Here is a 16,555-nt window from a genome sequence, read left to right on the forward strand (position 1 = left end):
TAGTAATAGTAATAGTAATAGTAATAGTAATAGTAATAGTAATAGTAGTAGCAGTAATAGTAATAGTAGTAGTAGTAGTAGTGGTGGTGGTGGTGGTGGTGGTGGTAGGCTTTTATAAAGTGTTTTAAGGTTTGAAGGTACATATATATATACATATATGTATGTGTGTGTGTGTGTATGTGTGTAACCTCCTTAGATAAGGAAAATTGGAGTGTTGTTTTAGTCTCTCTTTAAGGTGGAAGCAGCTAGGTGGCTCAGTGGATAGAGTGCTGGGGTTAGAGTCAGGAAATCCTGAGTCCAAATCTGGCCTCAGATACTCACTAGCTTTGTGACCCTGGAAAAGTCACTTAACCTGTATTTACTTTACTAAACTAGAGAAGGAAATGGTAAACCACTCTAATCTTTGCCAAGAAAATCCCATATGGGGTTATGAAGAGTCAGACATGACTGAACAGCAGCAATCTTTACTGTATCTCCTAACACTAACTCTTATTGCTCTGAAGATCACAAGGGATGGGGTCTCTGTAACTTCTTCACTTACCCACCCACTAAGACAATGGACAAATTTCCCCAGAAGCTTCCCCCATCATCTTTTACTCCATATTCCATTTTCTTCCTCAAGTTCTATTCCTGGTACTAGTCACCAAAATATTTTGAGAATGCTCAGCACGTATTAAGTACTTAATAAATGCTTGTTTAATGAATGCATGAATCTATTTGGAGCCTTTCAATAAGTCCCCAAGCAGTCTTCTGATCATATATGAATAGCTGAGCCTGTGACTTAGTAGATGAGCCCATCAGTAATTTAAATGTTCACATTTCAATGTTTTTGAAATTTACTTTTCAAGAGAGATTTATAGATAACAAAGTACTTTCCTCCTATCTCTGTGAAGTCAGTGATGAAAGCATTGGTGTCTCCATTTTTCAGATAAGAAAACTGAGGCCTAGGGGGGTCATTTTTTCCTTGACAAGGACTATGTATCAGAGTCTGGTTTATAGCCTTCATTTATTGTTGCTCTCTTTGTTTACTTTGAGTACTCTTTTTCCCTCCTTATCTGGCACTTTGACTTTATTGTTGGATTCTCATAGATGAATAAGTTTATTCTGCAGCCGTGGACTCAAACCAGTACTGAAGGCTGTACTCACTGTCTGCAAGTGTTCCATCTTCCTCGTCACCAATAACTAGTGTTGTGGGATGAGGGGAGGATGTCTCAAAACTTCCAAAGTCCTTGGCACTATCATATTATTTAATATCAGAATTAGATATGATTTTGTTGTTGGAAATAACATTGAAGAAGAATCTACAGCTAGTTTGCTACTATGCCCTAAAGATCATGGGAACTTTTCAGGTAACATACTGCTGAAAACTCTTTTTGTGCTGTCTCTCAATTAGAATGTAAGCTAATTAAGGAAAGATTGTTTTAGAGTTCTTCGTGTATCCTTAGCATTTAGCATGATACTCTGTGTATAGCAAATGCTTAATAAATGCCTTTTTTATTCATTCATTCATCTAGAGAAAATACAAATATGGAGCCTTATGCACAATATATAAAGGGCAAAACCTATAGGATACAGTTGGCTTCTGACAGCTACACCCCTTTTATAAACAGAAGCCCATGGAGCCAGCCTATTCTGAGCAGAAGTCCAAACATGTTGTATCTAATGGCCATTGGGAACTGTCACACAGGGGATAGTTCTGTCTCTGATTTGATTTGTCTTGTTAAGAATGCATCATTTTCTTCTGGCTTCTCCTCTCTACCCTGTTCTCTGTGCTAATCTCAGCCTGAATTCCACAGATTCAGTTTTTGTTTCTCATTTCTATCAACATGACAACTGTTCTTTCCAACTCTTCAGCTTTGACCCTTGACTTCACATGTTGTTCACCACTTTGCTCTTTATGATCCTGGTTCTGACATGCAATGTCCTCTGCCAGCAGTCCAGTCTTTCCTGCCAGATGTGCCAAAAGTCTGGACATAACAAATTTGATTTTATCAGAAGAAAAAGGATAGAGGGCAATTGACATTTTCCCCCCTTTCCTAACTGTTTAAATTCTCATTCCCGGCATATGTGAACTCAAACCCCAGGCACCCAAGCAGGTGTCTCATTGAAGATAATGATTGATTGCCACACACTAATTATCCAGTAGGCTGGGAGTGGGTGCATGGAGAAAGGAGCAATCACAGAGCAGTTAAAAAAGGTATTTGTTTCTCTCTTGCCTGCTCTCCTGTCACTTTGAAATTTCACTACATCTCTTCTCCTCTTGCTTGTGATTAAGAATCACAGGATTACAGGATTTAGAGACGAAAGGTATTAGTTCAACTTCCTCACGTTATAGAAAAGAGTGTTGAGTTCCCAGAGAGGGGAAATGAGTTGACCAAGACCACTAAATTGTTGGTACTCAAGTCAGCTTTTGAACTGACTCAATTCCAAATCCAATGTGTTGGGATGACCTTTAGTGATCTCCTTCCTTGATCATTGAATTAAGCCCTTGCTGACTTTCTTTGCCAAAACTGTGACCTTAATTAATGAATCAGACATTGATCTTGACTGTTCATATATTTTCATGAGTCTCACTTGCAATTGTGAGATTTGTCTGTCAGTCAGTTAACAAGCACTTATTAAGCCCTTACTATGAACCAGAGGAACTAGGTGGGGCAGTGGATAGAGCACCAGGCTTGGAACCAGGAAAACATGAGTTCTAATTTGGCCTCAGACACTCACTACTGCATGACTCTGGACAAGTTAATTAACCTTGTTTGTCTCAGTTTCCTCATCTCTAAAATGAGTTGGAGAAGGAAATGGAAAACTACTCTAATATCTTTGCAAAGAAAACCCCAAATGGGGTCACAAAGAGTTGGAACTGACTAAAACAACTGAAGAACAACAAATGAACCAGGCACTGAGATAAGTAGTTTCCATTTAAAATCTTCTGAACAAAAGAAAGACCCATAAAAAGCATATTACAAAAAAAAAGTTTTTTTAAAGGTCAAGGTGGTCTGTTGTGGTACAGAGAATGGTTGATTGACTTTAGTTTGAATTCTAGTTTTACTACTTGATCTGTGTGACCTTAGGCAAGCCACTTAATCTCAATCAACCTCAGTTTTCTCATCTGTAAATTAAGAGAATTTGCCTACATGTTCTTTGGTATCCTTGAAGAGCTATATACTATAAAATTCAGGTATACCTGTATCTTTAGTTATTATTTTTTTACATAGAGAAATGAATTTAGCATCTGTATTTCAAGAGAGGGCATCTCTCTACAGTCTTAGTATTATAGTACGTACACATATATACATGTGTGTATGTTTATATATATATATGTAAATATATATGAACTGTACGTGTGTGTGTGTGTGTGTGTGTACAAACAAAAAAAAAACTTGGACTAATTTTTCTCTTTTCAACATTCTGTCTCTTGCCTCTATCTTTACCTGATATGCTTGTCTTTCAGCATATTTCTTTTCTCAACCATCTCTCCTTCCCACCCCCTACCATGTATAGAATATTTCATCCTAGGCAAGATTAGAACTTTCCAAAGGCCTCATGATGGAAAATGCCATCCACATCCAAAGATAGAACTAACTATGGAGTCTGAATGCAGATCGAAGCATAATATTTGCTATTTTTTCTTCTGTTTTCTCTTTCTTGCAGTTCCTCCTATTGGTTCTAATTCTTCCTTACAACATCACTAATGTGAAAACAAATTTAATAGGAAAGTATATGTATAGCCTATATCAGATTACATACCATCTTGGGGAGAGAGGCAGGGATGGAGGGGGAGAAAAAATTAAAACTTGAAAGCTTATGGAAGTGATTGTTGATAAATCAAAATAAACTAATCAAGAAAAGAAAAGAAAAGAATAAAAAAAAAGAATCTTGCTGGCAATGACTAAGAAACAGAGAGACTCTCTTGTGATTATCCCAAAACAATCTGTTTCCTTTCCCTTTATAGAGATGGAAAATGGAGGTATCCTTGATCTCCTGGGGGGAAACCTTTTGCATGTAACCCAGAAGATTTCAGTCACTTATATATAAACAGTGGACCCCCTGCCTTATAGATCACTGATGGGATGGAATCAGTGCCAACCACTTTGACACATAAGAGGAACCTAATGACAATCAATACTTCTTCTTCAGGTGGAAGTTTGGCTAGAGAGGAATTGACTTCAACCTGAGATGTATCACCAATGGCTTCAGTACTAGTTGGTGATGGTGTGATGAGAACATTGTGGAACTGTTCAGCTCATCTCTCCAGGATTATGTCTTTATCACTGATCAGTGTGGCTCTCTCAGCTTTGGGTAGTTGACATATCCCAGAGGTCTTTGGCCAATAAATAGTTTTCAGGACATCATAGAAGTATTTTGCATTGTTAATATCAGCATAAAATTGAATCTCATCTGCTTTCTTACAAAGCTAGGAATCCTGAATCTCTCTAAGTTTCACTTGCACTTTACTTTTGAGGGAGTTAAATACTACCTTCTTGGAAAGACACATGAATTGTCCTGATGGTAAACCTTGGAGGTCTCATTTTTCATTTAGCAGTTTCTAAATTTCTCCATCATTTTTGTCAGATCAGTTCTGATGCTTGCAAGTGTTAGGGCCTAGATGAGCAAACACAGTGCTGTACACTAAGTCACTGAAAACTGTACATTCCTTTTCTGCCCCTTGTTGTTAACTGTGTACTGATTCAACTTTTTTTCTGGGTCAGCAATAAATTGTTCATGGGAGAAAACAAAAACAAAAACAAAACTCTAATCTGTTGATTTTAGGCCTACTGACAGTCATCTTGCCTTACGGCTGCTGCTTTTATTAAATATGAATATTTAGCTTGGAGAGGATAAGTCTATAATTGATCCAGTACTCTGCACCACACATCACTTTTTAACTCCAACATCCTGCCTATTTCTTCTCCTTACAATGATGTAGTCTATTAAATGTCAATGCTTGCTACAGGGGTGTGTGAGTGACATTTTGTTGCTTTTAGGTAAATGGAAGACAATGTTGGTGATGACAATATGATGAGAAGGAAAATCTTCAGTAGTAAGTGTTTGTGGCTGTTGCTTCTTTCCAACTTCATTCCTCCTCAGGACTCTCTGCCATGTCTGATAGCCTGTCTCTACTCTGGAATTAAGTTCACCCAGAATTATCAGCTTTTGACACATTGATACTGAAGACGTCCAGGTCTTCGTTTTTTTTTTTTTTTTTCCTTTGACTTCATCAGAGTTTGTCATGTGGGCAGCATGTGCATTAATGATGGTGGCATGGTACCTTCCTCCAAGTGGCGGTTGCACTGTCATGAGCCTCTAGTTCACTACTTTTAGTAGGCATATAAGCTTGTTGACTAGATTAGATGTAATTTCAAAACTTACACCAGCTTCATGGGGTTCCTTATCACAGTGATCACACCAGAAAAAATAAAACAAAAACAAAAACAAACAAACAAACAAACAAACATGTATCCAGCTCCTACTTCAGTAAGACGGTCTTTATTTACCAGTCTTGTTTCACACAGGGCTGCTATTTGGATGCAGTACTTGCTGAGTTTTCTTGCAACAAGAGATGTTTATCTTTCAGGTCTACTAGATTTCCTGTTGTTTGTGAGTGTGCATATATTCCATATACCAATGATAAGTACACATCTTTGCAAAAATGTTTTTTAACATTTATATAATGTTTCAACCACAGTATGCGATCCCCCTTGGCCAGAGTTGAGTGAAGCAGATAATTTTTAGGGCAATTTTTCTATCCCCTTCCTCATGCCAGGAGATAAGCAGTGTGGTCCTCAAAAAAAACTGCTCAGGCATCCAGAGGGCTGCTGCTGAATCCCACTGCTGCTTCGGTACAGTGAGAAGAAGACCCTATGGCCTGAGATACCTACATGCAGGGCTGTGACTCCAGCTTCCAGTGTATCCATACCCACTGCTTCATCACTAGCTATCACCACAGGACTTCAGGGTAGATAAAATAGCAAAATAGTAAGTAAGGTAGCAAAATAATAAAATAGTAGATGATGGGTGATGCTTCAATTTGCATATGAATTAGATTTAAGTGAGGCACAGTTGTGCGAAGTCATCAGCCTCACTCTTTCTTCTAGTCATCAAAGTCTAGTGACAAAGCAAAACTCAACATGACTCACGATGACCAAGGATCCAGAGGATAACTTTGGTGTCTTCAATGTCTGACCAAGCTCTAAGTTTGATCCAAAACTCTGCAGCATCTTCTTCCTCCACCTTCATGGTCTGTTGAAACAAATTGTCCTCATCTGCCCATTCTGTGTGGGGAAAGTCTTCACATGCTTGGGATAGACATCTCCCTAATTCACTGATGTGTCTGACATCTGTCTGTTACCCTCAACCTGGTTTAGCCTGCCAAGAAAGTTTCAATGGGATGTGGCTGCTGTGGATGCTACAGACTTTCGGAGCCACAGTAGAGAATTGAGTGACAAGTGGAGGACACCAAACAGCCCTGAAAAAGGCTCAGCAAGCCCTCACACCAGAGGTACTAGTCCTCCCTGAACATACACTCCAGCAAGAGAGACAAATAGATAATATATAGGTAGATGAATAATTTTATTTAAATACACACACATATACTTATTTACCTGTTTAGATGTAGATATCTATCTAAATCTATCTAATCTTAAACAACACACATACACACACACACTCTGTGTGTGTGTGTGTGTGTGTGTGTGTTTTCAATGTACTAGTGAGACTCAGTAGCCAACCAAATATTTCTACCACTTCTTCATTAATGTAAGTTTCACTGGTTAGAGGTCCTATGTCTACCATGGTATTTGTGGTTCAGGCACACCCAGCAATGTCATCACAGCAGGATTAGTATGTTTCACTGAAGGTTTACTTGAAATTGAATCACATTAAGGAAAATAACAAAAGCAAAGCTGAAAGATACAAAATTGTAAGAGTGACCTCTAGTGCCTACAGAACTGATTAAATCTTTTAGATCTAAATTCAGTGTCAAACATTTGATTTAAAAAAAAAAGAAAAGAAAAGAAAGGAGAGCAAGTTACTACATATAGTCTCCATGACTTTAATAACCAGTACATTTAAAGATCCTTTTTGAAAGTGAGGAATCATTGAAATTATGATAAACCATGCATTTATGGGTCAATATTGCCTTCCTCTTGATAAACCCTGAATGTGTCACAATGAATTTTCAGACTAGAATACATTTTTTTGGATGTGGTATATTCCTAGAACTGAGAAATATTTGCTATGACAAAGTATTAATACAATCAAGTCATCTCAGTATAATCTATAATGTTCTCTAACTTTGCTTTAATGTCTAATAAATTTGTGGTCCTTCTTTTCAGTGAAGTCAATCCATTATTACCTCCCTTTACTTTTCCTCCTATAGATTGTACTTCTGGATATCCCAATTTTCTGCCTAATTCTCAATTTCTTATCTTTTGGTTCTTTTTCCAACATTTTCAAACATTCTGAGATTTCCATCTTCAAAAAAAAAAACTTCACTTGACCTAATAAAAACAACAATGACAACAACAATAGTAGCTAACATTTATATGACACTTTAGGATTTATAAAAACATTTTACATATGTTAATTCGACTTATACTCAAAGACACTCAACCTTGGCTTTCTCGTCTCCTATTTCTTATAAACAAACTTCTAGAGAAAGTTGCATACATTCCTTTGTCTCCACTTTTTCATATCCCATTCACTTCTCACCTGTTGATAAAATTACTTTTTATCTCTTGCCTAAAAAGCTCTCTTTAAGTTCACCAATGATCTCTTTATTGTTAAACTTAGTGGTCTCTTTTCAGTCCTGACTCGTTGAACTTTCTGTAGTGACACTTTCCTTCTGAATATTCTTTCCTCTTGAGATTTCATGATAGTAATATATTATAGTTCTTATCCTTCCTCTCTGACCAGTCCTTCTTAGTCTCCTTTGCAGATAACCCATGCATCATGACACTATGAATGGACTATACACCATGCTTTATCCTGAGTCCTCTTTTCTCACTATATGCTTATTTGATGACCTCATTGTCTCCCTTAGTTTTAACCATTATCTTTATGTAGACAACTCTCAGATCAATATATGTAGCCCTTGTCTCCCTTCTGAGCTCTAATCACATATCATGAACTGTCTTCTAAAAATTCCTTTCTGAATGTCCAATAGACATCTCAAGCTGAACATATGAAAAAAAAATCTTTACCCCTAAACACACCTTTATTTTTAACTTCCTTATCTCTGTCAAGGTCACTTCCATTCTTTTATTCTTCCATGTTTACATTAAATCTAGGAGTCATTCTCCTCTCTTCACTCTCAGTTTTACTTCATATTCAGTGAGTTGACAAATCTTGTCAGAAGGAAAAGACTGCCACATCATCTGTTTGTCATGGTGTCCTCAATCTCTTCTTCAATAGTACTAGCATAGCAGCTGATTTGGCATCTCATCTTCTTAAATTTCCTCATGCAGGAGATGAAACAGCATGGCAGTACTGTCTCTAAGTGAAATGTTTTCCACTTTTTAGGGGAAATATTTGGTATGGGTGGAAGTATTTTGTAACATAGTTAAACCAGCTACCCCAGCTAGAGGTAGTTTCTGTCTTTGGCATATAGGTGTAATCATTATTTACCAACACCTCCCTTAGGCAATCTTAGAGCATGAATTTTCCTTTTCTTAACACCTCTATTCTTCCTTTCACCAGAGATAAATTGACTACCAAAAGAAGATAGTGGAGGAATGAACTTGTCTATAGTATTTGTCTCTTAATCACTCAACCTCCTTCTTGCCGGTGATGGTCATTTGGCTCCTTTTTCAATCTGAGTTTGGAGTAGCCTCATTAATCAAATGAAACTTCTCACTTCACCAGAGGATCAAGTCACTTTGCCTTTCCATCTGGGAGATACTTATACCCTGAGATGCTCCATCTTTACTGATGAGTCCTTTAACTGGAGTACATATAATGGTGGTCCACAACTATGTGGTTCCTTAAGTCCTAGTTTGACTTATTCTTCAAATGTCACTGGCTTTTTGATAGCATCTTTCCCCTCTAAACTGTGTACCCTTCCCTCACTTTTTCTTCTTGACTTTTCAGGTCCCCTATATGTTCATTTTTTCCAATTAAAGTGAGAATAGGAACTTCATTGTTTGCATATGAATCATGTGGGGATAGGCAGATGAATCATCTAAAAATTATCAAGGGAGCTTAGAAGAGATGGAATTCTAGAAATTTAAGCGTGTGACTTTACAGCATCTGGCTCAAGAGGATTCTCTGGGGTGAGGAAATGAAAATTCTCAACTTTGGCCAAGTACCATTCAGTCAATAAATATACATGATAAATAGGAAATAGTTAAGAGAAAAGTCATTAGAATTAAGAGGAGTTGGGGAAGTCTTCCTGTAGAAAATGAGATTTTTAGATGGAACCTTTAAAAAGCCAGTAGGTTGAAATGAAGAGGTAGTCCATCCCAGGCACAGGAGACAGCCAAATAAATTTCCCAAAAGTCTAGAGATGGAATATCTTTATTCATGGAGTAGCATGGAGATCAGCGTTGTTAGATCAAAGAGTTCCTGGCAGGGTAGGGTATGAGGAGACTGGAAAGGTAGATGGGGGCTAGGTTATCATGAATTTGAATGCCAAATATGATTTTGTATTTGATTCTGGAGGCAATGGGGAGTGACTGAAAATTATTGAGGCAAGGAGTGACATTATTGGACCTACACTCTAGGAAAATCCCTTTAGAGATGGATTATGAATTGGAGTGGGGAGATATTTGAAGCAGGCAAAACCACCAGTAGGCTATTGTACCAGTCCAGGTGTGAGGTGTTGAGGGCCTGTACCAGACTGGTGGCAGGGTAAGAGGAGAGAAAGAGATATATTTGAGAGAAGTTGCAAGGGTAAAATCAATAGGCTTGGCAACAGATTGGATATGAGGGGAATGGTAAAAGATAAGAAAATATCATGGATGGTACATCGATTGGGAACCTGAGAGACTGGCAGCATGGTGTTGCCCTGTATAATAATAGGGAAGGTAGGGAGGGAGAAGGGTTTAGAAAATAAGATATGAATTCCATTTTGGCTTTGTTGAGTGTAAAAGATTTACTGGACATCTTGTTTGAGATGTCTGAAAGGCAGTTAGAGATGTGACATTGGAAGTTCAATTCAAGTCAAGTCAGTGAACATTTATTAAGCACCTACTATTTTCCAAGAGTGACACAAAGGATAGAGTGCCAGAACTGGAGTCAGGAAGAGAGGGTGGAGCCAAGATGGAAAATTAGAGGCAGCCACCCAGCTAATCTCTCCTAATATTCCCCTCCAAACAACATTAAAATAACTCCTCAAATCAAATTTTGAAATAGCAGAACCAACAAAAGTCAGAGTGAGACATTATTTTAGCCTCAGGCAACCCAGGATGTTGCCAGAAGAGATTTGAGAGTCAGTCCAGTGTATGGCTGCAGCACCGGCCATAAGCCTTGGATGTGGGCTGCAATAACCACAGCAGCAGCTTGAGAAGCTGTCAGTCCAGAGATGGTAAGGTGATGGGACAACGTTCAGAAACAAATTACAGCGGACCCTTTGTTGGAACTGAGTGCATTGGCACTGGTTTGTAACTCTATCACCCATCCACAGTTCAGGCAGAGGGGAGTACTAATGGCCAGTCATAAGAGAGCAGGGGACCTGCTTTCAGTTCCAAAGCAGAGAGGAATGCTAGCACTCATGGTTGCAGGAGAACAGGTGACCTGGTCACAGTTCCAGGGCCAAGAGAAACAATAATACTGTAGTAGCAAGGGAGCAAGGTAAAGACCAGAGTATAGATTAGGTAAGTAGTGACCACACCTCTCCCTAGATTACACTACCTTGGAAGCACCAAAAACTTACAGATTCCCCAAAATTAGCTCTGAAAAAAGAAGTGAATGAAGCTGATGAGCAGAGATGAGCAGAGCCCAAAGTCAACATAACATTCAAAGTCAAGAAATAGGTTGGAAAAATGAGCAAACAACAACAATAAAAGAACTTGACCATAAAAACACTACTATAGTGGCAGGGCAAACCAAGAAAATCTCATAATACAATATTGTGAAAACAGCTATAAGCAAAAAAAAATTTAAAAAATGCTAAATGAACCTAAGCCTAACAAGAATTCTTGGAAGAGTTAAAGAAAGAGACAAGAGTAACAGAGAAAAATTGGGAAAAGAAATAAGAGTGATGAAATAAAATTATGAAAAGAGAATTAACAGCTTGATAAAAGATGCACAAAAATACTGAAGAAAATAACACCTTAAAAATAGAATTGGCCTTATAATAAGAAAGACACAATAAATGGAAACATAAGGATGATAGATGGGGCAATGTCTTAGAGGAGATGGGATGGAATGGGATCATTTGAGCAGTTAGAGGGCTCAGCGTTGATAAGGAGCAAGTACACCTCATCATGTCAGACAGGGGTGAAAAAGGAGATCTTGGAAGAAGGCATCTGAGTGAATGGAATTAGGAAGAGAGAGTTCACAGTGAATGTCCTTAATTTTTTCTGTAATATGAGGTAAGGTTTTTAGCTGGGAGAATGGGGGAGGTTAGAGCTATAAATATTTTGAGAAACTGAGTGTTTAGGAAGGTAGAGGGAGAATCAATTACTGGATTATGGTTACTGAGTTATGGAGGTAGAGAGAAAATTTGGAAGAGGCCATGGGGAGCAAGTATTCCAACTCCCTTGCCTTGAACAGTTAGCTAACAAGAATGAGTGATGATACTGCCAGTATTGTACAAGATAGCTAGCTTGCATGTCTCATTATAGGGGATCCAGGTTTCAGTAATAGACAGAATATGGAAGGAGTGGGAGAGGAAAAGATTTAGAGTAAGAGAAGTTTGTTGCCTATGAAACAGGAATTTCAGAAAGCACAGGGGAAGGTAGCAGGGTGTTTGGTTGGAACTTTGGGCTGGAAAGGCTAAACAGGACAGGAATAAGGAATTGGATGGGATAAGGAAAGTGGTTTGGATTATGAACTATATACATGGCTTCAATATCACTGGGATGGGAAGGGTATAACCAGATGTGAATATGTTCATCATTGAGTGAAAAGGTCTTCTCCCCTTATCATTTTCCTTTTTAAACCAGAGGAGGTCTTTCCAGTTTCAAAATGTCTAGAGAATGTTGGACCTCCCATAATCTCTTACTACTGTAATCACAAGGTCATCAGGATCTCCTATGTTCTTATTTCAATCCTAAGTGGCACCCCAGCAACGGTGTTGAAAGTGCCTGAATAATTGGGGGGCAACAAAAGTCTGGAATCACAGCTCTGTATGGCTGGCTGGAATGAGGTTGTATGTATGTGTATGTATATACAAGTACAAATAAATAGATGATATGAAATGAAAGACAGGAAAATAGATACTGTTATAGCTTGTCCTTAATTTTTGAAGAGGACCAATGTCATCATGGGTGATATCTTGACTTGTGCATGAATTGGATTTAAGTGAGGAAGAGTTACATAAAGTTGTCAACATTACTCTCTCTTCCTCAGTCATTGAAATCCAGTGGCAGGACAAAAGTTAAAATGAGTGGTGATGGCCCAGGACGCAATGGATGACCTTAGCATCTTTGATGCCTGACCATGTTTAAAGCACTCCATAGTACCTGCTTCAGCTGCCTTCACTGTTATTGGAACAAACTGGTCTCATCTACCCAGTCTGCCAGGGAGAGTCTTCATGTGCTTGGGGTAGACATCTTCTTAACTACCTGATGGTTTTGAGGCTTGTCAGTTGCCCTCAACCTGGTTTAGCTCATCTGCTGAGATGGTTTGCCATGGTCTGGGCCACTACACATGCTACAGCTTCTTGGAGCCACAGGTAAAAGTTGGGTGAATCAGGTGGACACCAAAGGTAGATAAGCAGCCCTGGAAAGGGCTCAGAAAACCCTCATACTAGAGGTGCTAATCCTCCTTGACACCCCTAACACCTAAAGAGCTAGATAGACAGATAGATATATAGATAGATATGCTAAGCAGAGGATTTATTATTTTTTTTAAAGGAGTAATGGAGAATCATTGAAACATTTTGAGCAGAGTGCCATGGTCAGACTTATGTTTTAGGAAAATAAGTTGGGCAACTTTGTGGGGGCTAGATTGATGAGAGGAGAAACTAAAGTTCAGGAAATGGAGTGAGATGATACTGTCATACTTTAGGCAAAGAATCATGAGGGTATTGGCAGTGTGAGTGGAGAGAATGGGACAGATACAAACAATATTTCAGAAGCAAAATCAACAAGATTTGGAAACCAATTAGAAATGTGCAGGAGCAAGTGAGACTAATGCATGTCTGATGACATCTGGTTTAAAAACTTGGTTGATTGGAAGGCTGACACTTTTTTTTGTTTTCTAAATTTAAAATTTTAATGGTTTTTATATCACCTTCATTTCTAAATCTATCCTTTCTTCTAACTATCTCTTATAACAAAGAATAAAAAAGGAGGAAAAAAAAACAGCTCAGTAAAACTAACACACATACATCAATTGAATATGCATGATATTCCATACCTATAGTCCCCCACCTCTGCCAAATAGAGAGGGAAGTACATTTTCTTATCTTTTCTTTAGGGCTAAGCCTAGTCATAATTATGTAGCATTCAGTTACTTTCTTCTCCTTCTTTCCATTTAAATTGGTATAGTCTTTTTTTTTTTAGCAAATAAATTCATTTATTCAGGGAAATTGCAAACAAAAATCAGAGAACTTGTACAGGTGAATATAGAAAGTGATTAAGCTCTCCCATAAAAAAGCTGGATGGTACAGTGGATAGGCTGCTGGGACTAGAGTCAGAAAGATCTGAATTCAAATACGTAGACATATACTTAACTACCTGTATGACCTTAGACAAGTCAATTAACCTATGTTTACCTCAGTTTCCTCAACTGTAAAATGGGGATCATAACAGTATTTACCTCCCAAGCATTGTTGTGAAGATCAAATAAGATAATATTTATAAAGTGCTTAGCACAGTGTCTGGCATATAATAGATACTTAATCAATGGTTGTTCGTTTCATTTCCCCTTCCCCATTTGATTTATATCAGCTGAAATATCTCAGCTCAACAAGAGATACAGAGACAAACTCTTACACATAGAGAGAGACAGAGAGAGAGAGAGAGAGAGAGAGAGACAGAGACAGAGATGGAGACAGAGACAGAGACAGAGAGACAGAGAGGACTAGATCTCACTCAAGGGGAAATTCCCTGAACTCTCTAAACATGTGTTTTTAAAACTTTGGGTTCCAAATTTTCTCCCTTCCTCCCTCCCCGCCCACCCTGATTGATAAGGCAAGCAACTAAATATAGGTTATATATGTGCAGTTATACAAAACACTTCCATAGTAGACATGCTGTGAAAAACTAATTCTATTTCCCTTAATTCTATCCCACCCCTCCATTTATTCTATTCTTTCTTTAGACTCTAACCCTCCTCAGAAGTATTTGCTTCTGATTACTCCCTTTCCCAATCTGCCCTCCTCTCTATCATCTCCCTACCCTCTTGTCCCCTTCCCCCTCTATTTTCCTGCAGGGTAAGACAGATTTCCATACCCAATTGAGCGTGTATGTTATTCCCTCCTTAAGTCAAATTCTATGAGAATAAGATTCACTCATTCCCTCTCACCTTTCCTCGTTTCCCCTCCGCCGTAAAAGCCTTTTCTTCTCTGTTTTTTTTTTGTGAGATAATTTACCCTGTTCTACCTCTCCCTTTCTCCTTCTCCTAGTATAATCCTCTCTCACCCCTTAGTTTTATTCTCCAGATATGACCCCTTCATCTTCAACTCACTCTGTGCCCTCTATCTATCTATATCTATATATACGTACTTATAATTTTTTCCCCTTCAACTACCCTAATACTGACAAAGGTCTCATGAGTTACAAATATCATCTTTCCATGCAGGAATGTAAACAGTTCAACCTTAATAAGTCTCTTATGATTTCTCTTTCCCGTTTACCTCTTCATGTTCCACTTGAGTCTTGTATTGGAAAGTCAAATTTTCTACTCAGCTCTGGTCTTTCCATCAAGAATGCTTGAAAGTCCTCTATTTCACTGAATGACCATTTTTTCCCCTGAAGGATTATACTCAGTTTTGCTGGGTAGGTGATTCTTGGTTGTAATCCTATATCCTTTGCCCTATGGAATATCATATTCCATGCCCTGCGGTCCTTTAATATAGAAGCAGCTAAATCTCGTGTTATCCTGATTGTGTTTCCACAATACTTGAATTGTTTCTGGCTGCTTGTAACATTTTCTCTTTGACCTGGGAACTCTGGAATTTGGCTTCAATATTCCTAGGAGTGTTCCCTTGGGGATCGCTTTCAGGTGGTGATCGGTGGATTCTTTCAATTTCTATTTTGCCCTCTGGTTCTAAAATATTAGGCCAGTTTTCCTGGATAATTTCTTGAAAGATAATGTCTAGGCTCTTTTTTTGATCACGGCTTTCAGATAGTCCAATAATTTTTAAATTTTGTCTCCTGGATCAATTTTCCAGGTCAGTTGTTTTTCCAATGAGATATTTCACATTGTTTTCTAATTTTTCATTCTTTTGGATTTGTTTTACAGTGTCTTGATTTCTCATAAAGTCACTAGCTTCCAATTGCTCTATTCTAATTTTAAAGGAAGTATTTTCTTCAGTAATCTTTTGGAATTCCTTTTCCATTTGGCCAATTTTGCTTTTTAGGGCATTCTTCTCCTCATTGGCTTTTTGAACCTCTTTTGCCATTTGGGTTAGGCTATTTTTTTCCTTTTTTTTTTTTAAGTAAGGCAATTGGGGTTAAGTGACTTGCCCAAGGTTACACACCTTGTACATGTCAAGTGTTTGGTCTGAGGCCAGATTTGAACTTAGGTCTTCCTGACTTCAAGGCCGGTGCTCTATCTACTGTGCCACCTAGCTTCCCATAGGCTATTTTTTAAGGTGTTATTTTCTTCAGCATTTTTTTGGGTCTCCTTTAGCAAGCTCTTGACTTGTTTTTTATGATTTTCTTGCAAAACTCTCAGTTTTTCCTCTACTTCTCTTATTTGCTTCTCAAAATCCCTTTTGAGCTCTTCCAAGGCCTGGGACTGATTCATATTCTTCTTGGAGGCTTTGGATGTAGGAGCTTTGGCTTCGTTGTCTTTTTCTGGTTGTATATTTTGATCTTCTTTGTCACCAAAGTAAGATAATATAGTCTGATTCTTTTTGTGCTGCTTACTCATGATCCTGGTCAATTACTTGAGTTTTAAACTCTTTGTCAAGGTAAAAGTCTGCTTCCAATGTGGAGAATGTACTGTCCCAAGTTTCAGGGGTTTGTACAGCTGTTTTCAGAGATACTTCTAGGGACCTGAAAATTTTCAGTTCTTCCAAGGTGCTATGATAAGGGGTGAGGTGTTTTCTCTCCACCACTATAAGAAGCTTCACCACACCAGCACTCCTCCTTGCCCCAGGACCACCCCTCAGAACTGTGACCCACGCAATGGTAAAGCAAGAGATTCCTGCCTCAGCACTGGCAAAGAGATTCCTGCAATCCCCCTCTGATCAGCTACTTGAACCCCCCTCAGTCTGTGGGCC

Source organism: Vombatus ursinus, unplaced genomic scaffold, assembly GCF_900497805.2.
Source record: "Vombatus ursinus unplaced genomic scaffold, bare-nosed wombat genome assembly UNPS02014864.1, whole genome shotgun sequence".
Classification (NCBI taxonomy): domain Eukaryota; kingdom Metazoa; phylum Chordata; class Mammalia; order Diprotodontia; family Vombatidae; genus Vombatus; species Vombatus ursinus.